Below are 25,674 nucleotides of genomic sequence, written 5' to 3'. Positions count from 1 at the left end.
TTGTACTGACGTGACTGGGCAGAAACCCGATTATCATGTCAATATGTTTGTCCGAACCCTGCTCGACCCATCAGGCCTCGTTGGGCATGATTTTGGGTGTCTACACTCGAGTCTGCATAATAACTATGGAATAATTCATCACAGTTTCAGAAATACTGACCAACAAAATCTGCAATAAACTTACTTGTTTAAATGTATGGTTTATGTCTGTTTGCGTCTTCTCAGTAGGAAATGGAATCAAAACAAACCGAGATTTAATACACATTTCTTCTTGTTTTTTACAGACAATCCTGAGTTTTCTCTGCCACTGTTTTAGCTTATACTTGCCATTAGTACATTCGTATATTACACACACCATACCAGTCATTGTTATACGTTTCTTAAGTTTGAATGGGAGCCTAAGTAGTTAAGTAGCTTAAAAATTTGTTTTTGAAAGATGAAAATGTAGTTTAAAATTATTTCAGTGCTTACAAATTTTGTGGTTAATGTTTTCTGTTGGGTGTGTATATATATATATATATATATATATATATATATATATACACACATATATATATATACACATATTTTCTTTATAAAAAATATCTTGGTTGCTCGGAGCACCACCAGAGGGAATTCACACACCACCAGTGTTACATGTACCACAATTTGAGAACTAAGGTTCTAAGCTTCTCCAGTTAGTACCCCAAGATATTATTTTGGCTATGTTTTGAATTTGGGGGGTACTGGGCAGGTAAGTGCTTCATAATTAAGATTTATATGCTCATATCCTTCAACCCCTGGGTCCAAGGATTTATATATGCTTCTTACTTGTAAATATTACCTCTGTATTATCTCTGATATTTCAAATCAAATCAAATCAAATCAATTTTATTTATATAGCGCCAAATCACAACAAACAGTTGCCCCAAGGCACCTTATATTGTAAGGCAAGGCCATACAATAATTACGGAAAAACCCCAATTGTCAAAACGACCCCCTGTGAGCAAGCACTTGGCAACAGTGGGAAGGAAAAACTCCCTTTTAACAGGAAGAAACCTCCAGCAGAACCAGGCTCAGGGAGGGGCAGTCTTCTGCTGGGACTGGATGGGGCTGAGGGAGAGAACTAGGAAAAATACATTCTGTGGAGGGGAGCAGAGATCAACCACTAATGATTAAATGCAGAGTGGTGCATACAGAGCAAAAAGAGAAAGAAACACTCACTGCATCATGGGAACCCCCCCAGCAGTCTAAGTCTGTAGCAGCATAACTAGGGGATGGTTCAGGGTCACCTGATCCAGCCCTAACTATAAGCTTTAGCAAAAAGGAAGGTTTTAAGCCTAATCTTAAAAGTAGAGAGGGTGTCTGTCTCCCTGATCTGAATTGGGAGCTGGTTCCAGAGGAGAGGAGCCTGAAAGCTGAAGGCTCTGCCTCCCATTCTACTCTTACAAACCCTAGGAACTACAAGTAAGCCTGCAGTCTGAGAGCGAAGCGCTCTATTGGGGTGATATGGTACTATGAGATCCCTAAGATAAGATGGGACCTGATTATTCAAAACCTTATAAGTAAGAAGAAGAATTTTAAATTCTATTCTAGAATTAACAGGAAGCCAATGAAGAGAGGCCAATATGGGTGAGATATGCTCTCTCCTTCTAGTCCCTGTCAGTACTCTAGCTGCAGCATTTTGAATTAACTGAAGGCTTTTCAGGGAACTTTAGGACAACCTGATAATAATGAATTACAATAGTCCAGCCTAGAGGAAATAAATGCATGAATTAGTTTTTCAGCATCACTCTGAGACAAGACCTTTCTAATTTTAGAGATATTGCGCAAATGCAAAAAAGCAGTCCTACATATTTGTTTAATATGCGAATTGAATGACATATCCTGATCAAAAATGACTCCAAGATTTCACACAGTATTACTAGAGGTGAGGGTAATGCCATCCAGAGTAAGGATCTGGTTAGACACCAAGTTTCTAAGATTTGTGGGGCCAAGTACAATAACTTCAGTTTTATCTGAGTTTAAAAGCAGGAAATTAGAGGTCATCCATGTCTTTATGTTTGTAAGACAATCCTGCAGTTTAGCTAATTGGTGTGTGTCCTCTGGCTTCATGGATAGATAAAGCTGGGTATCATCTGCGTAACAATGAAAATTTAAGCAATGCCGTCTAATAATATTGCCTAAGGGAAACATGTAAAAAGTGAATAAAATTGGTCCTAGCACAGAACCTTGTGGAACTCCATAATTAACCTTAGTCTGTGAAGAGGATTCCCCATTTAGATGAATAAATTGTAATCTATTAAATAAATATGATTAAAACCACCGCAGCACAGTGCCTTTAATACCTATGGCATGCTCTAATCTCTGTAATAAATTTTTATGGTCAACAGTATCAAAAGCAGCACTGAGGTGTAACAGAACAAGCACAGAGATGAGTCCACTGTCTGAGGCCATAAGAAGATCATTTGTAACCTTCACTAATGCTGTTTCTGTACTATGATGAATTCTAAAACCTGACTGAAACTCTTCTGCGAGTTTGTTAGTTATACCACAGAGTTTGTTAGTTATACCATGGAGTCAGGCACTTCTGATTTAAAGCTCTCTTTTTCAGAGGAGCTACAGCATCCAAAGTTGTCTTCAATGAGGATGTAAAACTATTGATGAGATACTCTATCTCACTTACAGAGTTTAGGTAGCTACTCTGCACTGTGTTGGTATATGGCATTAGAGAACATAAAGAAGGAATCATATCCTTAAACCTAGTTACAGCCCTTTCTGAAAGACTTCTAGTGTAATGAAACTTATTCCCCACTGCTGGGTAGTCCATCAGAGTAAATGTAAATGTTATTAAGAAATGATCAGACAGAAGGGAGTTTTCAGGGAATACTGTTAAGTCTTCAATTTCCATACCATAAGTCAGAACAAGATCTAACATATGATTAAAGTGGTGGGTGGATTCATTTACATTTTGAGCAAAGCCAATTGAGTCTAATAATAGAGTAAATGCAGTGTTGAGGCTGTCATTCTCAGCATCTGTGTGGATGTTAAAATCGCCCCACTATAATTATCTTATCTGAGCTAAGCACTAAGTCAGACAAAAGGTCTGAAAATTCACAGAGAAACTCACAGTAACGACCAGGTGGACGATAGATAACAACAAATAAAACTGTTTTTTGGGACTTCCAATTTGGATGGACAAGACTAAGAGTCAAGCTTTCAAATGAATTAAAGCTCTGTAGGGGTTTTTGATTAATTAATAAGCTGGAATGGAAGATTGCTGCTAATCCTCCGCCTCAGCCCGTGCTACGAGCATTCTGGCAGTTAGTGTGACTCGGGGGTGTTGACTCATTTAAACTAACATATTCATCCTGCTGTAACCAGGTTTCTGTAAGGCAGAATAAATCAATATGTTGATCAATTATTATATCATTTACTAACAGGGACTTAGAAGAGAGAGACCTAATGTGTAATAGACCACATTTAACTGTTTTAGTCTGTGGTGCAGTTGAAGGTGCTATATTATTTTTTTTTTTTTAATTTTTATGCTTAAATAGATTTTTACTGGTTATTGGTGGTCTGGGAGCAGGCACCGTCTCTACGGGGATGGGGTAATGAGGGGATGGCAGGGGGAGAGAAGCTGCAGAGAGGTGTGTAAGACTACAACTCTGCTTCCTGGTCCCAAGCCTGGATAGTCACGGTTTGGAGGATTTAAGAAAATTGGCCAGATTTCTAGAAATGAGAGCTGCTCCATCCAAAGTGGGATGGATGCTGTCTCTCCTAACAAGACCAGGTTTTCCCCAGAAGCTTTGCCAATTATCTATGAAGCCCACCTCATTTTTTGGACACCACTCAGCCGCCAGCAATTCAAGGAGAACATGCAGCTAAACATGTCACTCCCGGTCCGATTGGGGAGGGGCCCAGAGAAAACTACAGAGTCCAACATTGTTTTTGCAAAGTTACACACCAATTCAATGTTAATCTTAGTGACCTCCGATTGGCGTAACCGGGTGTCATTACTGCCGACGTGAATTACAATCTTACCAAATTTACACTTAGCCTTAGCCAGCAGTTTCAAATTTCCTTCAATGTCGCCTGCTCTGGCCCCCGGAAGACAATTGACTATGGTTGCTGGTGTCGCTAACTTCACATTTCTCAAAACAGAGTCGCCAATAACCAGAGTTTGATCCTCGGTGGGTGTGTCGCCGAGTGGGGAAACACGGTTAGAAATGTGAACGGGTTGGCAGTGTACACGGGGCTTCTGTTTAGGGCTACGCTTCCTCCTCACAGTCACCCAGTCAGCCTGCTTTCCCAGCTGCTCGGGATCTGCTGGAAGGGAACTAATGGCGGCTAAGCTACCTTGGTCCGAACCGACTACAGGGGCTTGGCTAGCTGTAGAATTTTCCACGGTGCGGAGCCGAGTCTCCAATTCGCCCAGCCTGGCCTCCAAAGCTATGAATAAGCTACACTTATTACATGTACCATTACTGCTAAAGGAGGCCGAGGAATAACTAAACATTTCACACCCAGAGCAGAAAAGTGCAGGAGAGACAGGAGAAGCCGCCATGCTAATTCGGCTAAGAGCTAGTAGCTGCGCTAAGCTAGCGGATTCCTAAAAACACACAAAGTGAATAATGTGTAAATAATTTAGAGGTGATTCAGCAGAGGGAGTGCTTTAGTTAAGGCACGTGAAGATTACACTGTGAAACAAATCATTATCTAGTTAACTAGATCAATCTAACTGCGCAGATTAAACAGCTAACAGATACAGCAAATCACCGCTGTGCTCCGGAACAGGAAGTGATACAATACCACAGTGAGAGCCAACCACCAGTAGAGGTGGTTGGCAACAATTTCCTCTGTTCATGCCTGGAATCTTGTAATGCAATCCAGTGGATTCACATGTCCATAAATGCACTGTAATTTTCCCACAATACACTATGATTTTTGTGCCAAAAATCGGCACATGACAATTCTGGTAAAGACGAGAGAAATGGCAGGCACAGAAGGTGCCCATTTTAAGGTGATTCACTCACATTAACTGGTCTGAAAATAAGGAAAGTGGTTCATTCACGTTGATTACAATTTACAATCTCACACATCGACAGTTTGCAATATTTCAAATTGCAAATGCACTGGATTTCAAAGGCTCCTAAATTGAACCATACAATTATTTAATGTTATCTGAATGTCTTAACTGTTTGCTTCACTCATTGCAATGGTTCATTTAAGTCTATGGTCCAGTGTATGTCACAAGCCAAAGGATAGGTTATATAAGTAGCTGTAGCTTTAGCTAGCTTGACTTTTCTTCCTTACCATCAGAACTTTTGAATTAGATTGTGTCAAGTACCTATGCATGAATGCTACAATTTGCTAGATTCTGTGTTTTGCCATAAATTAGAGTTTAACATCCAAACATTAGTTAGCTAAGCCTGACATTTACCTGACTGACCTTTAGCTACCTGTCGCCGGATCCAGACTGGTTTGGACCAATGCAGTTGTATCGGTCAAAATTTTTTTTAATGCAATGTTCGTCATCGGTAAAAAAAAAAAAAAAAAAAAAATCTTGAATAATCCTGAATAGTGCTGAACATGTCCCCGCGGTGAACACAGCTTTTCTGTGTTTTTTATGTCAACCTATAGTCTGTAAATTATACCTATTTTTCCATGTTTCAGAGTCATACGGGCTTACAAATAAAGTCGGATATTCAGGGTTTGGTCTGCAGCGGCTCTGTAATCAATAGTTTCTGCAGCGCGACTCCACTTTGAAGCCGTGAACCACTGAAGCAATGCCTTGATTCAATGGCTCGTGTCTCTTTGATTCTCTGCTCTTCAGAAGCGGTAAGTCCGCTTCTTAACCCCTCTCAAATTTCAATTTCAATTTATTTTCATTTATAGTGCCAAATCACAACAGAGTTGCCTCAAAGTGCTTCACACAGGTAAGGTCTAACCTTACCAACCCCCAGAGCAACAGTGGTAAGGAAAAACCCCCTCTCAGGAAGAAACCTCAAAGGGGACCAGACTCAAAGGGGTGACCCTCTGCTTGGGCCATGCTACAAACATAAATTACAGAACACTTCACAGAACAATTCACGGACAAATATACGAGGTCTGTTAGAAAAGCACCGGACCCCTTCACTTCCTCAACAACCCGATGGACTTGAACCACGTGCGCCCGCATGAGCAAACCCCGAATCCCCGCACTCACGCGCAAACCCCTCAAAGCCATTAAAATATCATGAGTCACTTTTGTGTGGATTAAAGTTACTAACTGGGACTCTTGTCTTGCAGTCAAGAAACGAGAATCGTTCTCCATTCTGTTGTTACAGTTCCAAACACTGCGCGGCCGAGACAGAGTCCGTTCAGAATAACTTCAAAACGAATTGCCGCTTTAAATAAAATGACACATCTTTCCAAACGTTTTAATACAGATAAGAAACTACAATCGACTAAAATGCTTTTTCCTCCCAAAATGAAGTGTGCTGTATTTCTTTACAAATTACATCCTGATGTGCTGTAAGAGCTCAGCTCAGATATATGGAGTGACATTTATGCCAATAATGTCTGAAAGGAAATGCTTTTGACAAAAACTACAGATTTTGTTTATTCCTATTTATGTCCAGAGATCATGGATCCACCATGTAGAGTTTATTATGTCCAAAGTTTAAGGATCCAGTGACCAATTTCATATTTCTTTACTTTAAGACTCAATAAAATGTTCAATTTCAATTCAGTTTCAATTTAATCGTCTTATAAAGTGCCAAATCACAACAAAATCTAAATATACTAAAATAAATACATCACAATTGTACATATATCACAATTGTGTACAAATGTATATTTAGTCATGGACATGATGAATATTGTTACCTGCTGGGCTGTTTCTAATTTTGATTGGTATCAATGGAAAATGTCTTCTTATTTTTAACTGTCTGTATCTCAGTATATTATTATTAAGAATAATAATTGAGACTGTGGCCTGCTTCCGTAGTTGTGTCCATAAGAATTGTGTCCATAAAAATCATAGAGGGATATGCTTTCCAAACTTAATACCCATTACTATATTGGATGATGTTGAAATTGAGGATGGCCCAGTGGTTGTTCCAGCAATAGCAAAGATTTTGTGTCTGCTACCAACAACGTGCGTGGAATGTCTCAAACCTAAACCTACTTCAAGGCATCTTATATATGCTACTTTGGAACCACCCCTAAACCTAAACAGTTCAACTGTCAACCCCACAGAGGTTAATGAGACTGGGTCTCATTAACATAAGATCACTGTCCTCAAAATCATTGTTGATCAATGATCTAATTATTGATCATCACTTAGATATGATTGGGTTATGTGAAACCTGGCTTAAACCTACAGCTGTCCTCCCCTTAAATGAGGCCTGCCCACCAGCATATACATTTAGTGATGTCCCTCGTGATGCGAAGCAAGGCGAGGGTGTTGCTCTTATTTATAAATCTAGGTTTAGCTTATTAGCTAAACCTAGAACTAACTTTGGGGGTTACAAATATAACTCATTTGAGCATCTGATTCTCCACTCTGCTCAGGATATTACACATTGCCAAGGTCAGAAGAATAAAAATCAGTCGTATTACTTTGTCACTGTATATAGGCCTCCTGGCCCATATTCTCTATTCTTAGATGAATTTAGTGTGTTCATCTCTAACTTGTCAACTAGGGTAGATAACATTCTGATCATTGGTGACTTTAACAGTCATATAAATAAGCCTTCTGATCCCCCCTGCAAATCATTTATGGAAATTGTGGATGCATTAGGATTTCGGCAATGCATTCGGGATTCAACGCACATTAGTGGAAATACCCTGGATCTGGTTCTCGCACTTGGTATTGCTGTCATGAATATTGACATCATGCCTCATCAGTGGTGTCTGATCACTCACTTATTAAGTTTACTGTTTTGCTGCCGTGTTTTATGGAACAACAATCTTATATATCATTATGGCGATGCATCAACTCCTCAACTAAGACGGAACTCGAAGCTAGACTGCCTGATGTCTTAGCTTCACATTTGACAAATAACCAGTCAGTAGACAGACTTGTGGATAGTTTAAACTCAGTGCTCAAAACTACACTCGACACGAGTGCACTACCTGTGTTAAAATCATGCTCCCCCAAATCATAGTCACCTTGGTTCAATGATTATCTGCGTGACCTCAAGCATAAAGCAAGAGGTCTAGAACGGAAATGGCGTTGTTCAAAATTAGAAGTATTTCACCTTGCATGGCGTGATGCTATCTTAGACTATAAGCATGCATTATTGGCTACAAAGCGGACCTACTACTCTGATTTGATCAACAAAAACAAGCATAACTCAAAGTTCTTGTTCAACACGGTGGCAACACTTATGCTTGGACAGCCATCTGTAGTCTGCTCTCCTTTTACAGCACAAGATTTCCTAGATTACTTTGGGAAGAAAATAGAAGACATCAGGTTAAACATATCCCGGCATGCCTTAACCCAGCCACTACACCCTGCTACTGAGGTGGGTGGCACTACTGAGGTATTACCTAGATTTACAGAATTTGATAGTATCTCACTAGGCATGCTGACAAAACTTGTAATGTCAACAAAAAGCACAACCTGTTTATTTGATCCTATACCAACAAAACTGTTTAAGGACCTGTGTTCCACTCTTGGGTCGACTGTGCCAGGAATTATTAATCTTTCTTTAACTTCTGGATCTGTTACTAAATGTTTCAAATTTGCAGTGATTAAAACATTACTTAAGAGACCTAATCTTGACCCTATCGTATTGAAATACTGTCAGCTGATATCAAATCTATCATTTTGCTCTAAAATTCTGGAAAAAGTGGTTCCACGGCACCTCAAGCATGGACTGAGAATAATCTCTTTGAGCCACTGCAGTCTGCTTTTAGAAAATATCATTCCACAGAGACGGCTCTCACTAAAGTGGTGAATGATCTTCTGCTTACAATGGACTCGGACACCACTACGGTTCTGTTGCTGTTAGATCTCAGTACTGCATTTGAAACAGTGGATCCTCATATTCTACTTGATAGGCTGGAAAGTCATTTTGGGATTACTGGGAGTGCCCTTGCATGGCTGACGTCATACTTGACCAGTCGTTCTCACTGTTTTGTACAGTAACACTACCTCTAACCTTAGTGACATGAAATTTGGGGTTCCACAGGGGTCTGTCTTAGGCCCCCTGCTTTTCTCCCTTTATATAGCACCCCTTGGGCACATATTGAGGCATTTTGGGATTACGTTTCACTGCTATGCAGATGATACTCAGTTATACATGCTGATAACTGCTGATAATCTCGTTCACATAAAATCCTTAGAAGATTGCCTTGCATCAGTGAGAAGTTGGATGTCTAGAAACTTCCTACTTTTAAACTCTGATAAGACTGAAATGATGGTTCTTGGTCCAGTGAGACATCAGCATCAATTTGACCAGTTAACGCTCAGTCTCGGCTCGTGTGTCATATATCACACTGACAAAGTGAGGAACCTTGGGGTAATTTTTGATCCTTCGTTGTCCTTTGCCCTCCACATTAGAAATATTACTAGGACTGCTTTCTTCCACCTGCGAAATATAGCGAAGATTCAGCCCATCCTGTCTGTGGCTGATGCTGAGATCCTGATCCATGCATTTGTCTCTTTTAGATTGGACTACTACAATGTTCTATTTTCTGGTTTATCGCAGTCTAGCATTAGGGGTCTCCAATTGGTTCAAAATGTTGCAGCCAGACGTTTGACACAAAGCAGAAAGTACAACCACATTATACCCATTTTGGCATCCCTTCACTGGCTTCCTGTCACAGTGAGATCAGATTTTAAGGTTGTGCTACTAACCTATAAAATTATTCATGGACTGGCACCTCCCTACCTAGCTGACCTAATTAAACCTTACGTACTGGCCCGGGCTTTACGTTCTCAGGGTGCAGGACTACTTTGTGTCCCTAAGGTGAATAAGAAGTCTGCGGGTCACAGAGCTTTCTCTTATCATGCCCCTGTTCTGTGGAATGATCTCCCTGCGTCAATAACAGTCAGATTCTGTGGAGATTTTCAAGTCCAGACTTAAGACGCACTTATTTTCCCTTTCATATGGCTAGCATACTGGTATAGTTTTGTTTTACGCTTTTTACTCTTTTAATTCATTTATTAGTAATTGGAGTGGGCTGCGGCCTCAACTTTACCTAAATTCTGGGTCTTTTAGTGAAGTTTAGGGCTAGTGGCCGGCGATCACCTTAGTATTTCTCTGTTTTTCTTGTTTAATGCTGGCAAATTATACAGTATTTTTTTGTCTTTCTAATGCCTGATTCTGTTTTTCTCTGTTTAAGGTGCAGCTCCATTCAGAGGTGGGCGTTGTATTCGTGTTGGCGATCCTCCTGTCCTGTGCACCAATAGCATTTCTTGTATATTTGTCCCTGAATTGTTCTGTGAATTGTTCTGTAATTTATGTTTGTAGAATGGCCCAAGCAGAGGGTCACCCCTTTGAGTCTGGTCTGCTTGAGGTTTCTTCCTCAGAGGGAGTTTTTCCTTACCACTGTTGCTCTGGGCTTTGGTAAGGTTAGACCTTAACTGTGTGAAGCGCTTTGAGGCAACTCTGTTGTGATTTGGCGCTATATAAATGAAAATAAATTGAAAATTAAATTGAAAAATATATGCAGTCATATTTTTATTGATTTTATCAATTAAAAAAATCATATATAGATTCAGATATAATTGATATGTTTTGGCAATAAATTTGTTTGCACACCTGTGCACTAATCATGGTGTCTAATCAGCATCTTGATATGGCACACCTGTGAGGTGGGATGGATTATCTCAGCAAAGGAGAAGTGCTCACTATCACAGATTTAGACTGGTTTGTGAACAATATTTGAGGGAAATGGTGATATTGTGTATGTGGAAAAAGTTTTAGATCTTTGAGTTCATCTCATAGAAAATGGGAGCAAAACCAAAAGTGTTGCATTTATATTTTTGTTGAGTGTATTTATCTGCCCAACAGCTGGGCGTTTAATGTTCAATGTATGACTTATCTGCCCAACGGTTCGGCGTATAGCCTTTGCCTATTACAAAATGGATAAAATTCTACACACAATAGCCCATAATGACAATGTGAAAAAAGTTTTTTTGATTTTCATATGTACATAAGTATTCATAGTCTTTGCCATGGAGCTCAAAATTGAACTCAGGTGCATCCTGTTTCCACTGATCATCCTTGAGATGTTTTCACAGCTTAATTGGAGTCCACCTGGGGTAAATTCAGTTGTTTGGACATGATTTGGAAAGACACACACCTGTCTACATATAAGTTCCCACAGTTGGCAGTGCATGTCAGAGCACAAATCAAGCATGATGTCAAAGGAATTGTCTGTAGACGTACGAGACAGGATTGTCTTGAGGAACTCTGGGGAAGGGTACAGAAACATTTCTGCTGCTTTGAAGGTCCCAATGAGCACAGTAATCTCCATCATCTACAAATGGAAGAAGTTCAGATCCACCAGGATTCTTCCTAGAGCTGTCCGCCCATCTAAACTGAGCAAGCGTAGGAGAAGGGCCTTTGTCAGGGAGGTGACCAAGAATCTGATTGTCACTCTGCCAGACCTCTAGCATTCCTCTATGGAGAGAGGAGAACCTTCCAGAAGGACACCCATCTCTGTAGCAATCCACCGATCAGGCCTGTATGGTTGAGTGGCTAGATGGAAAGCCAATGAAGGGAGGCTAGAATTGGGATAATATGGTCAAAGTCAGAATTCTAGCAGCAGCATTTTGAACCAGTTGGAGACCTCTTATGCTGGACTGCAGTAACCAGAGACTACAGTATATTTATTACAGTAGTCCAATCTAAAATAAATAAAGAAATGAATCAATAACTCTGCATCATCCATTGATAGGATAGGTCGAATCATCACAATAATCCAGAGGTGACACAAAGCAGCCTTAGTTCTGCTTTGTAGCTTCTCTAATGTCTTGGTCAAAGCACAGTGTTGGATCAAAGGTCATCACAAGGTTTTTCTCTTTATCACTGTGACATATAACACAAGTCCAAGGTCAATATTAGCTGGTCACACTGATGCCTGTGTCTCAGAGGACCAAGGACCAGGACTGTCTCTTCTCCTCTGTGTTTTTCTATCTCTGCTCCAACCTTTAAAAGTTCCAACTTCACCAGACTGAATTCTTCAAGCTATATTTGGAATAACCATGGAATTGATCAGCTGCTCTCTCAACGCTATTGACACCATTTTTTCAACAAGGAAATCAGGGCTGGGGGACCCTGCGAGCGCAGATGGAACCTATCCTGTGGGCTGTGTTCTCGATGCCTGGGAGAAGTGGCCCGTTGTGTGCTTCGCACCACTCTCCGTGGAAGACATCGAAGATTTATTTTATTCTTAATTGCTTTTATGGTGCGGGGGTGGGGGTGTGTGTGTGTGTGTGGGGGGGGGGGGGGGGCTGATTGGGTTATGCACTGCCCTGACCTACCAGAAAATTGGCAAGATGCCTGCTACCAGAACCACAACCCCACATCTTGCCCTTCATGATTAATGAAGTGGGCAAGGCGGTACAATCTCTTTTGAACTCAAACGCAAGTTGGAAAACATCTTGGAGCAAATATCTGCCTTGCTGCTGGAGACCGGGGAATATTCATGAATTGCATTTCGACAGTCAGAGGAGCCGCAAATGGAATTTCTGTATCGCTCTGCCTAACCCAAAATATGGCAGCCTTATCAGCTACCGAAGATTAAACCCCCCGCTTGAAATCCTTCTGGAGGAAGGATTTCAAATCCTTTGAAATCCTTCCTCCAGAAGGATTTCAACGGCCTTGTTGAAGCATTCGGCTTCCCTCTTATCTGCCCTCCCTTACAGCCTGCTGTTGTCAGGGCAACTCCAGACTTTATGCACATAGGGACAGAGACTGATACAAACTCTTTCACACACATGACACATGCCCAGGCCTCTGCTCTGCCACTGCGGGAGACCGCACGGCACAGGCTGCAGTGCATCCCCCTGCCCCAAGCTCGGCTGTGCGGGACGGAACTTGCTGCGATCTACACTCATTTTGCCTCATTTCGGATGACAGACTGCTTCAAATTTTAGCGCACTTAAACAATATAAAATGTATATGTGTTGTTTTAATTCTGATGTTTGCCATTATTACATTCAACTAGTAATATTTGTGGATTAATTGCTGTATTTTGTCTGAGGTAATTGGGTGTGAAGGTGAATTGCCCTTTTTGGGATCAGTAAAGTTGTTTGAACTTGAACAATGACCATCATCTTGGTCTTTTCAGCGTTTAGTAGAAACAAGTAGCTAGACATAGAGTTTTTAACTGAAGCCAGGTTGTCCTCAAAAGTCTTAGTATATGTGAGATTAGCTGCAGTTATTGCCCTATACAGTTGAGTGCCATTGGCGTTGCAATGAAAAGTAATTCCAAAATGTCGCAGCATCTGACCAAGGGCTCCTTTATCACAGCAGGCCTAAAATGGATTCCTATGGTACCCCATAATTCACAGGAACATTTGAAAACATGTTGTTATACAAGACACGCTGAGAGTGACAATATGAGACATTGGCAGCAATCTCAAAATAATTCTCAAGCTTATCAAATCATATGCAATGATCCACACTGTCAAAGACAGCGCAAACCCTAAACCCTAAACCTGTTGCATGTGCCTGAATGTGCATGAAATGTAGTGGCTAAATTTTCTTATCATACTGAGTAACTTCTTCTTCTTTGTCTTCCAGCTGTTCCCGTTAGGGGTTGCCACAGCAGATCAGTCGTTTCCATCTCACCCTGTCCTCTGTATCTTCCTCTGTCACACCAACCACCTGCATGTCTTCCCTCAGCACATCCATAAACCTCCTCTTTGGCCTCCCTCTTCTCCTCCTGCCTGGTGGCTCCATCCTCAGCATCCTTCTCCCTATATACCCTGGTGGGTCCCTCCTCTGCACATGTTCAAACTATCTCAATCTCACCTCTCTGACTTTGTCTCCAAACCGTCCCAACTGAGCTGTCCCTTTGATATGTTCATTCCTAATTTTGTCCATTCTTGTCACTCCCAAAGAGAATCTCAACATCTTCAGCTCTGCCACCTCCAGCTCTGCCTCCTGTACTTTTGTTAGTGCCACCATCTCTAAACTGTACAACATAGCTGGTCTCACTACTGTCTTGTAAATTTTCCCCTTCACTCTTGCTGATATTCTTTGGTCACAAATCACTCCTGCCACCTTTCTCCACCCACTCCACCCTGCTTGCACTCTCTTCTTCACCTCTCTACCACACTCTCCATTACTTTAAACAGTTGACCCCAAATATTTAAACTCATCGATATTCACCACTTCTACTCCTTGTAACTGCACTATTCCACTGGGCTCCCTCCCATTCACACACATGTACTGTCTTGTTTCTATTGACTTTCATTCCCCTTCTCTCTAAAGCATATCTCCACCTCTCCAGACTAGACTCAACTTGCTCTCTACTCTTACTGCAGATCACAATGTTATCTACAAACATTATAGTCCATGGGGATTCCTGTCTGATGTCTGCTGTCACACTATTCTTGTACATGTCCTGCACTACCCTAACATACTTCTCTGCCACTCCAGACTTCCTCATACAATACCACAGCTCTTCTCTTGGCACCCTATCATAAGTTTTTTTCTAAGTCCACAAACACACAATGTAATTCTTTCTGGCCTTCTCTATACTTCTCCAACAGTATTCTCAGAGCAAACATTGCATCTGTAGTGCTCTTTCTTGGCATGAAACCATATTGCTGCTCACAGATCTTCACCTGTTTTCTAAGCCTAGCTTCTACTACTCTTTCCCATAGGAACCAGCACACTTCGTCTCCACTCCTCAGGCATCCTCTCACTTTCCAAGATTTTATTAAACAATCTGGTTAGAAACTCCACTGCCATCTTTCCTAGACATTTCCATGCCTCCACTGGAATGTCATCTGGACCAACTGCCTTTCCACTCTTCATCATCTTCATTGCAGCCCTCACTTCTTCCTTACTAATCTCTTATACTTCCTGATTTACTCTCACCACATCATCCAGCCTTTTCTCTCACTCATTTTCTTTATTCATCAGCTCTTCAAAATATTCCCTCCACCTTCTCAGCACACACTCCTCACTTCTCAGCACATTACCATGTGCATCTTTTACCACCCTAACCTGCTGTATATCCTTTCCAGCTCTGTCCCTGTGTCTGGCCAATCGGTACAAGTCCTTTTCTCCTTCCTTACTATTCAACTTCTTGTACAGCTCGCAATATGCCATTTCCTTCACTTTTGCCACTTCTCTTTTTGCCTTACACCACATCTCCTTGTACTCCTATCTACTTTCTTCATCTCGCCGACTATCCCAAAACTTTTTCGCCAACCTCTTTCTCCTTATGCTTTCCTGGACCTCTTCATTCCACCACCAAGTCTCCTTGTCTTCCTTCCACTGTCCAGGTTTCATACCCAGTACTGTCCTAGCTGTCTCCCTCACCACATCTGCAATAGTTTTCCAGTTGTCCAAAATTGCTTCCCCTCCAACCAGTGCTTCTCTCACCTGCTCACTAAATTTCACACAGCAGTCTTCCTCCTTCAGCTTCCACCATCTGATCCATCTGATCCTTTGTTGAGCTCTTACTCTCTTCTTATTCTTTACCTCTAACATCATCCTACAAACAACCATCCTATGCTGTCTAACGGCACTCTCTCCTGCGACCATCTTGCAGTCTCTGATTTCGTTTAGCTTGCATGTCCTATAAAGAATGTAGTCCACCTGTGTGCACCTTCCTCCACTCTTATATGTTACCCTGTGCTCCTCCCTTTTCTTAAAGTAGGTATTCACCACAGCCATTTCCATCCTTTTTGCAAAATCAACTACCATCTGTCCTTCCTCATTCCTATCCTTGATATCATATCTACCCATTACTTCCTCATCACCTCTGTTCCCTTCACCAACATGCCCATTGAAGTCCGCTCCTGTCACAACTCTTTCATGCTTGGGCACACTCTCCACCACCTCATCTAACACACTCCAAAAGTCTTCTTTCTCCTTCATCTCACAACCTACCTGTGGAGCATATGCACCGATGATATTCATCATCACCCACACTTTTAACATACTCTTCCTTTAAAATGACCCTAACTGCTCCTACTTCCCTTCCACGTGGTCTCTTGCACACACAATATGTCTACCTTTCTCCTCTCCATCATATCAGCCAGCTCTCTCCCTTTTCCAGTCATACTACCAACATTCAAAGTCCCCACTCTCATTTCCACCCTTCTAGTTTTCTTCTTTTCCCGTTGTTTGTGGAAACATTCTCCTCCTCTTCTTCGTCGTCTTCGCCCAGCAGTAGCCCAATTTCCACCGGCACCCTGTTGGGTAACAGCACGGGTGGCGGACATTGTTAACCCGGGCCGCGACCGATCCGGTATGGAAATTCGATTCTTAGTCTGCATAGTTGGGTTGGCTTGTTTTACGCCAGATGCCCTTCCTGATGCCACCCTCCTCATTTGTCCGGGCTTGGGACCAGCACTCAGAATGTACTGGCTGTGCACCCCATGTGGCTGAGTAATAAAAATAAGAAAAATCTGCAAATTCAAATGTGTGCAATTTTTTTTTTTTTTTTTTATCTAATCTGCAAGATTTCAGTCAAAAAAAAATACAGGCAGAATAAAATACTTTTGTTTTTCATTGATTTACAAGTATTTCATTTCATTTTATTATTTTACTCACATTTTATTCATTTTATACTTTTGAGTTTGCAGATTGGATAAAAAAAAAATGCACAGATTTTTCCTGTTTTTGTTTATCACTTAGGACTAAAAACACCTCAGTTAAGTTTACTACCAGATGAGAATTATCTTGCACCATGACAAATATTAGTAAATGTGGTAGCTTAGTTTGAAAATGACATTTGTTTCGGGTATGAACTGCCGAGAATACATGGGCTGCATGGAAGATGAGGCCCTTCATGGCTGAAATGCTTCATTTAACCTCTCAGGGTCCTTTGGAAAGCAACAGATTCTAATGTCCTTCATGTTTCAGTGATGTACAAGGAACATATCAAGACATACTTGGAAGCTAAAACCTCTCACATTCTGAACAAGGTGTCACAATATTGAGTCATGCATTTCTATAAAATAAATATGATAAGCATTACGTATAACCTTGATTGTATAACTAAGATAGTTTAACATACATTAAAAGCCCAACCATATTTGAAAGTAAAACATGGATAAAAACTGAATTTGCACCACATAAGTAGTCACACAGCAGACAACACCAGTTAATGTTCCCTTGTTTTCACCGTACTGTATTAGGTTGCATTTGTCTGGCTGTACCTTGGGCCAGCCTCTCTTGGTTTCAATTCAGGAAATATGTCACTTCACATTGTTTTGATAAATATTACAGTGGTGCCGAGCCCAAAGGGCCTAACCCTAGCCCAAGAAACACATGGTGAAAGGCAAAAGAAAGACAGGCAGTAATTCATAGACACAAGCTAGTAGTCATCAGTCACTGTATAGTGCATTTAAACAGCCTGTCACCCAAGATGGCTGGTTGTTTAAAAGGCAACATGAGTAATACTAAGTTTGTGTAAACATAGGACCACAATTCACACAACAATTTTAGTCGTTCATTATGTAATAACCATTTACAACATTCAGTTTTAGACCACGGGCAGCAATGTGGCTTAGTGGTTAGCACTGTTGCCTCACAGCAAGGAGGTCATGGGATCAATTCCTACCTGTGGTCTTTCTGTGTAGACTTTGCATGTTCTCCTCATGTTTGTGTGGGTTCTCTCCAGGTGCTTCGGCTTCCTCACACATCCAAAGACATGCAGGTTAGGTGGACTGAAAACTTTAAAATAACTTGTCCATCGGTGTGCATGTGGGTGTCAGTGTATTTGTTTGCCTATCTGTGGCCATGTGACAGACTGCCGTCCTGTCCAGGGTGTTCCTCGCCTCACGCCCTATGACTGCTGGGATAGGTTCCAGCCTCCCGTGACCTTTAATTGGAGTAAGTGGTTGAAGATGAGTGAGTTAGCGAGTTTTAGACAGCAATTTTCCTGAAAAATGTTTGGATCATGAATGAGTTTATAGTGTGGATTAAAAAAATATATATTATTATTTTTTTTTTTAAGATCAACTGTATACATGCATTGTTACATTAACAAACTCATCATGTCAGAGACCAATTCACATCACATATGTGCTAGTGTACCTGAAAACCCTGTGCTGACTGTGGCCTTCAGTAAAGATGAAATTTGTTATTTGATATGGATGCGCATTCCTGAACCATCCAACAAATGCCAGTGGTTAGCATGTGGCAGTCCAGCAGCTAATGTTTTACTTTTCATGTGGACTCCTGATCAATGGTCACGACATCAGTGTTTCATAGGATTTGAAATGAACTGTACATATGGAATGATGTAGCCAGAAACAATGGCAAGCCCAGAACTAAAACTCTAAGATGAACTAACAAAACAGGAAATGAAAAAGGATAATATTATGACACTGGAATAACTGGAAGAATTCAAGACAGTTTATTTTATTTTTTTCGATGAGAAACATACTCTAAGTCCATTTGCACACTTCTGTACAGTAGGTGGCAGTGTGCATGTAGTGCATTTCACTTGCAACCTGCCAAGTAACAGGAAGCATTTTGAAACCTTCCAAACCAGTGTCTCCAGTTGGCCATTTCAGTACCAGTCAACAATATCCCCAGCCAAACGTTCTATCTATTCTTTAATTCTGGCTTACAATTTTCGATTCTCATTTTGTTAATTATTGTATCTTAAATCTGCCCACAAACATGACTTTATATTTCTGCTGGAGGTTACTTGCTTACCTCTGCTTGTTAAACCCCCCTGTACACATGCATCCGGTTCATTGCAGTTGGGTTCCTGATATAAAAAATTGCAAAACGGCAAACTCATGGGACAATTGCAAACTCCGCCACAACCCATCTGCAAGCATACGTGGTCATTGTGGAATACGCCGGACACTATCTGGACTATTAGGCTTAAGGGGACAACTGGGAACATCATATTGGACTGTTCAAAATTTTGACGCCGATATAAATCATTGGGAAACCAACTTGCAACAGGGTCCCAGGAACCCTGCTGCAAGGTGACAGCATTAGACTTGTACCAAACACTGATGCACCTGATCTGTTATTCTCAAGCTCACCGCGGCAAGCAGGCAGCGAAATATTCCATCCGGTGAATAGATGTCACCAGTGGCAAAGTCACTGCCAGCTTTAGCTCGGCTCCATTTTGTGGCTTCGGATGCCTTTTTCTTCCCAATTTATATCTGAAACCTAACTGGAAACTAACGGGAACATGTGGACACTTGTGCTAACTGAATTAATGTGAGGGATGGAGTGAACAAGTCTGTGGGATATTACATAGGCAAAACAAAGTTACTTTTGGGATTGATCTGTTTCTCAAAGCTCAACATAACATATCCTCATTTTGTGCTCGAGTTATGAGATGACAGCATTTATTGTTTTTGAGTTACACAAGCTGGCTGGCACAGACCAATGTAGCCACTTATCTTGGCTGTCCAAGCTCCACAGACGTAGCAGTAAAAATTAATAAGAATTGGGACAGTGCCATATTTTTTGTTATGTTGCCTAGGAATACCCCTACAATGGAAATGAAATGAAACAGACAAAGCTTTACAGACAAGAAAACAAGTCAAACCTAGGGTCCTAGGGTTGAGTCTCCCATGTGGCTTCTGCCAAACTGCCGCTGAAATGTCACATAAAAGAAAGCCCTTCTCTCTTCCACTCCACCATGAATCTGTATAACTGACTATACAACAGGCAAAAGTTGCACAATTCAGTCACCATCACAGAAGACTACAACTCCTTCAGAGTTGTGGTGGGTCCCTTGGTGGTTTCCCTCACTGGTCACCTTGCAACATCACAGTTTTTGATAGCCACACAATGGAGATGGATTTACCTTACAGTACCATTACTGATTGATGTAAGTGAAGTTCAAGACTTATTTAGTGACTTGGAAAGATTCACATGTCCATCTCCTGATTCTAACATGAGGAAAACTGGCTGTTGAAGTGATTATTTGTATTAGCAATAATCTTTATAGTTGGCCTCTGCAAAAGCATGGACTGTGTATAAAAAAGGGCTCTAATTTCTAAATGGTTTAAGCACATCTGGATTTTTTGCTGGATACGCCACTGTGCCGCTCATGGCGCGGCACAAAACCACCTCAGTGTTGGTCACACAGGACAGCTTTCAGATGGCTTTCAGACAGCTTTTCAGTCGTGTGACTATCCGAGAAATTGTGCATGAGCTGGACATGCCCCAACATGTCCTGTGTGGCTTCATCAAAATAAAAAGGTCGGATACTTTTCTAACAGACCTCGTAAATAACAAACTCATGCGCATTAAAGTAGAAATGAAGAAAGCTAAAAGAGACAAGGGAATACGCTATCAAAGTAAAACCAGAAGTGAGAACCAAAACCGGACCATGACAGGAAACAGCCAGGGCAGCTTGAATTGGCCTTTGTTTTGGTTTGTTTTTATTTAAGTGAGAACCTCCCTCCTCCTAAATTTGCAGCTCTGCAAAGAATTTTTGAAGACTATATGGGTTTTACCAGCTTCTGTAGCAAATACTCATTCCACATTATACAGTAAACTTATAGTAGGTCTGCATTTTTAATTGTGCATTGGCATGTGAGACACGAAGGATGTGGATCAGGATTGCATAGCAGTGGATCCTGAGCTGTTTTGTTGTCGACATTTCAATTTGTTTTCTGCTTTACAGCTGGCTTTAAGCTGATGCGTCGTAATGGTGATTTATGCACAACATAACATTCTATTGTTGGGTTCAGTTTCACAGGCGCTCAGTAAGACAACGGTTTAGTCTGATGTTTGTCTCTTCTCCAAAATCTTGTGACAAAGCCGTTTTGGATAGACTGAGGTAGCTCATCATATAAGTCTACACTGCCAATCAAACTCTTCCACCACGATGAATGTGTCAGCGGTGATTCTTGAGAAAATGGTTCAGTGCCTCAGAGTTGGATAACTGTCTGATAGGAATAGCAGGAGTTAACTCCATAGGCATTTTCACATGTGTACCTGAACAAATTAGGAATATAGCATTTAGGGATGTTCTATGTCAAGACCATTCTTCCATGTAAATAAATGTAAGACAACAGCCACAGCAGCCACTTACATGTACAGCCACTTAACAGTGGGGAAAATAAGTATTTGACCCCCTGTCAGTTTTGCAGGTTTCCCACCTACAAAGAATGGAGAGGTCTGTAATTTTTATCATTGGTACACTTCAACTGTGAGAGACAGAATCTAAAAAAAATCCAGAAAATCACACTGTATGATTTTTAAAAAATTAATTTGCATTTTGTTGCAAAAAATAAGTATTTGATCCCCTACCAACCAGCAAGAATTCTGGTTCACACAGACCTGTTTATTTTTCTTTAAGAAGCCCTCTTATTCTGCACTCTTTACCTGTATTAATTGCACCTGTTTGAACTTGTTACCTGTATAAAAGACACCTGTTCACACACTCAGTCAATCACACTCCAACCTGTCCACCATAGCCAAGAACAAAGAGCTGTCTAAGGACACCAGGGACAAAAGTGTAGACCTGCACAAGGCTGGGATAGACTACAGGACAACAGGCAAGCAGGTTGGTAGAAATCTCCCTCGGTATGGGATTCCATGCAAGATCTCACTTTGTGGGGTAAGGATGATTCTGAGAAAGCACAGAACTACACAGGAGGACCTGCTCAATGACCTGAAGAGAGCTGGGACCACAGTCACAAAGATTACATTAGTAACACATGATGCTGTCATGGTTTAAAATCCTGCAGGGCAGCAAGGTCCCCCTGCTCAAGCCAGCACATGTCCAGGCATGTTTGAAGTTCATCAGTGACCATCTGAATGATCCAGAGGAGACATGGGAGAAGGTCATGTGGTCAGATGAGACCAGAATAGAGCTTTTTGGAATCAACTCCACTTACCATGTTTAGAGGATGAGAACAACCCCAAGAAAACCATCCCAACTGTGAAGCATGTGGGTGGAAACATCATACTCTGGGGGTGCTCTTCTGCAAAGGGACAGAACGACTGCACCGTATTGAAGGGAGGATGGATGGGGTCATGTATTGCGAGATTTTGGCAAACCACCTCCTTCTCTCAGTAAGAGCATTGAAGATGGGTCATGGCTGGGTCTTCCAGCATGACAATGACCCCAAACACACAGCCAGGGCAACTAAGGAGGGGCTCCGTAAGAAGCATTTCAAGGTCCTGGAGTGGCCTGGCCAGTCTCCAGATCTGAACTCAATAGAAAATCTTTGGAGGGAGCTGAAACTCCAAACCTGAAAGATCTAGAGAAGATCTTTATGGAGGAGTGGACCAAAATCCCTGCTGCAGTGTGTGCAAACCTGGTGAAAAACAACAGGAAACATTTGACCTCTGTAATTGCAAACAAAGGCTACTGTACCAAATATTAACATTGAGTTTCACAGGTGTTCAAATACTTATTCACAGCAGTAACATACAAATAAATTATTTAAAAAAATCATACATTGTGATTTCTGCATTTTTTTATTTTTTTTTTAGATTATGTCTCTCACAGTGGACATGCACCTAAGATGAAAATTTCAGACCCCTACACGATTTCTAAGTGGGAGAACTTGCAAAACCGCAGGGTGTTCAAATACTTATTTTCCTCACTGTAGGTTGAAGAGGATTTGCAAATCATTGTATTGTTTTTATTTACATTTTACACAACGTCCCAACTTCATTGGAATTGGGGTTGTACACACAGCTAAATGAAATGATTATTGCTAGTTTTCAGCTCAAACCGTGCTCATTTTCATTCCAAGCACCCATGCTCTTTAACCCTGTGATGTGTAGGGGTATTTCCAAGATTTTACCATAGCTTCAGTAATTCTCATTTCATGGTATATTTTTAGTATACACACTCCCAACGTGTTACATATCAAAATGTTAACAACAAGCTGAGCTTTCAGAATATGTGTCACATATTTGTCAACAACACTGTATGTAGAAATATTTTGGCTCTAAATCTGAAAAAGAATTAAATGCTTTTTTTAAAAAAATTCTTCAAATCTTGCTTGAAAGCATACCTTTATTTAATAAACAAAGTGTTTTGTTCACAAAAGTAGTGTAATATATGAAGAAAATTGTATATCAGTGTAAATAAATGTAGAAAAAGAAAAATATCATTCACCACTTCCAGCTAAACATTGTCTGTCTTCACTCGGTGCACGGAATGTCAATAAGTATAAAGTCCCTCACAAAAAGGGGTGAGATATGAGGAGCTTTTAGATCCTGAAAAAAAAAATAGTCCATCAATATGTTTTTGTTTATGACAGTATGCACTGCTTCTAGGACAAAATACAAAGTAAAAAATATTTTCAGGCTGACAGGACTGTGTCTTAGCATTTATGAGGGTTTACTGGTAGTGTAAATGGAGTCTGACTCCTGAACAGATTTTTTTTAAATAAGCCATTTTTGGAACAGAACAAGTCACCTCCTTGAATGTTGCAATATTGCTAGCTGTGTAAAATGTAACTATAGAAGGATTTGGTATAAATGAACAAAGTAATAAATAAATTAACAAATAAATGAAAAACAACTTTTGCATTTGGAACCATTGTCCCATTTTGGGACAAAATGGACATGGTGCCTTCTGTGCCAAGAAAAACAACAACAACAACAACAAAGTGCAGTTTCATATTGTTTTTCCACACATTAAAAGACTCTTTCACACATGCACTGCAACATGGAACTTACACTAAATGCAGAACATGCTTGTCATGTAAACTTTCAGCTTTCATACAAGCCATTTAACAAAAATATTGCATGTTTGTTTAGGAATTCCAGCAATTTTTATATACTTAAGGTGCCCTGACGCATGACTTTTGGCGCTTTTCTACTTCACAGAAGTAGCACTACTCAGCACTACTCGGCTCGACTCTACTCGGTTTTTTTTGCTTTTCCACTAGGGTTAGTACCTGGTACCGGGTGCTTTTTTTAGTACCTGCTCAGGAGCAGTTCCAAGAGAGCCAAGCCGATACTAAAATGTGACGTCAACAGGCTGCCAGCCACTGATTGGTCAGAGAATGTCGTCACTGGATGAGTCACGAGTGCGTCGTCCGAGACGAAAATCAAAACCCGCCACTTTTAAATAGTCACAGCGGCGTTACAGCGACTGTCCTTTTCTTTTGTTTCACGGCGAGTTTCTTTTGTTTTTTTTTACTCGCACAAAACCACACCGTGGTCTGTGGATGAGTTGCGGACGTTTGTGTTTGGTGGCAGAGGAGAGAATACAGAGAGGTGGATGAAGCGATCTGAAATGAGAAAATCTCCCAGTCTTTGGCCGCGCCCGGCTCACCGGACATTACAGCAACGCAGAGAACAGCTGAAAAAGCTTAAAAGTGATAACAGGACCACAATGACCGGAGTAGGTCGGACCACAAGGGCTCTGCAGGAACGCTGTTTACGGACACCGACCGGCGAGCACCAGGAGGCAGGATGACCGCGACTCGGCTTTGTTGGAAGCGACAGATGGTAAGTGTTTTTGTGACTGTAGTCTGTAGTCTGCTTGAAAGCACCGTTTAACGTTACTTATCCCATTGGTGGGAAGCACACTTTAACAAACGAAGATTGTTAGTCTAAACTTGTGTTAAAGTAACGTCTCATGTACGCGGACACAGTGAGCTAGCTGATTGCTAACTAGCGAGCTAGCTAACACCGTGCTCCGCTTTAAAGTATTAACTTCTGACAGAAAAACACCTAAAGTCAGCATGACAACAAACGTGTACACTTGACTCATTTAGTGCCATTACTGTGATGTGTGTGTGTGTTTTTTTTTGACATGTCACCATTTGTGTTTTGTTGAAGAATCCAGTTCCATAAGCGAGGAGGGTTCGACCACCAGCTTCAACATCAGTATCAACGTCCAGAACCACACAGCAACGTGTCATCACTGGTAAGAATAACGTGTCTCACATCATGTAACTTTACCAAATACCATATATATATATATATATATATATATATATATATATATATATATATAGGGTGACACCCCCCCCAACCAAAAAAACAAAACAAAACAACAAACAAAAACCCAGAACCCATAAATATTGTAATAAATGCCACACAGGTCCAGCAAATTTTGCTAGACCTCCCCAAAGTTTCAGTTATCTTGATCGCTTTGAAGGATATGATTCATTCTTTATGTTCTCTAATGCCATATACCAACACAGTGCAGAGTAGCTACCTAAACTCTGTAAGTGAGATAGAGTATCTCGTCAATAGTTTTACATCCTCATTGAAGACAACTTTGGATGCTGTAGCTCCTCTGAAAAAGAGAGCTTTAAATCAGAAGTGCCTGACTCCGTGGTATAACTCACAAACTCGCAGCTTAAAGCAGATAACCCGTAAGTTGGAGAGGAAATGGTGTCTCACTAACTTGGAAGATCTTCTCTTAGCCTGGAAAAAGAGTCTGTTGCTCTATAAAAAAGCCCTCCGTAAAGCTAGGACATCTTACTACTCATCACTAATTGAAGAAAATAAGAACAACCCCAGGTTTCTTTTCAGCACTGTAGCCAGGCTGACAAAGAGTCAGAGCTCTATTGAGCCGAGTATTCCTTTAACTTTAACTAGT

The sequence above is a fragment of the Thalassophryne amazonica genome, chromosome 2 (genome assembly GCF_902500255.1).
Source record: "Thalassophryne amazonica chromosome 2, fThaAma1.1, whole genome shotgun sequence".
NCBI classification, from domain to species: Eukaryota; Metazoa; Chordata; class Actinopteri; order Batrachoidiformes; family Batrachoididae; genus Thalassophryne; species Thalassophryne amazonica.
This window is presented reverse-complemented; position numbering follows the sequence as displayed.